Source organism: Otolemur garnettii, unplaced genomic scaffold (assembly GCF_000181295.1).
Source record: "Otolemur garnettii isolate 467f Iridium unplaced genomic scaffold, OtoGar3 scaffold00068, whole genome shotgun sequence".
Classification (NCBI taxonomy): Eukaryota; Metazoa; Chordata; class Mammalia; order Primates; family Galagidae; genus Otolemur; species Otolemur garnettii.
Window position 1 is genome coordinate 5,756,262 of NW_003852463.1, and position 879 is coordinate 5,757,140.

Below are 879 nucleotides of genomic sequence, written 5' to 3' on the forward strand. Positions count from 1 at the left end.
GCCTGCGGTTTTTCGTGTGCGGTTAACGTCCCCGTTGCTGTGTTTTGGCCCCTTCCCTTCCGTGAGGCCGCCGCGCCCCGCGCTCCGGGGGCGGCCCCGATGGGGCACGCCATCTTGGAAGCCCGTTCTTGCTGAGTTCCTCCAGCTGAGGAGACAGTGCTCAAGTCGCTGCCCTACGAGTTGTAATTTCTGCCCCTTCCCCTGCCTCCTGTATCTAAGCCAGACCAGAAAAGGCCGTGCGCACAACGTGCTTCAGGATCCTTTAGAGAAAGACTAACGTGGCGCTTCTCCGACTCCCCCCTTTCTCGCGGGGGTGGCCGCCATGTTTCCTGAACACAAAATGGCGACACGTGGCCTGGATTCGTCGCCAGCGAGAAATTGGGGTCGGCCCGAAAGCTCCATAATGCACCCATTTTCCTTCCCCGGGCCTTCCTGCACTTCGAGCATAGTGACTGTGCCCGCATAAAATCCCCCTGCTGGGCTGAAGCTTAGCGAGAGAGTTTTAATGCGTTTCCTTCGCTTTCATTTGAAATGGGACCGTATAAAATATATAGGCGCGATGTTGATCTTGTTCTTTTAAAGTTTAATAATGGAGAAGGGCTCTACCGAGGGGGTAATTTGAGCCTCCACAGTACCAAAACATATGAACAGAATGGGAAATTACTGCTTTTCGGATTTCCTAGCCCAGGTTGGAGAGACTAAATATTTTGTAAGGCTTCCGAAAAAGCAGGACTACGTCCCTGAAGAGACAAGGATGCCTATTACTTTTTCACAGGCCACTGGCTGTGGAATCTCAGTCACCATAATAGGTGTTCAGTTTTAGTCTAGAAAGGACAAAGATTTAGTGTGCATTTGTCTGTACCAGAATCTATGTTAGGC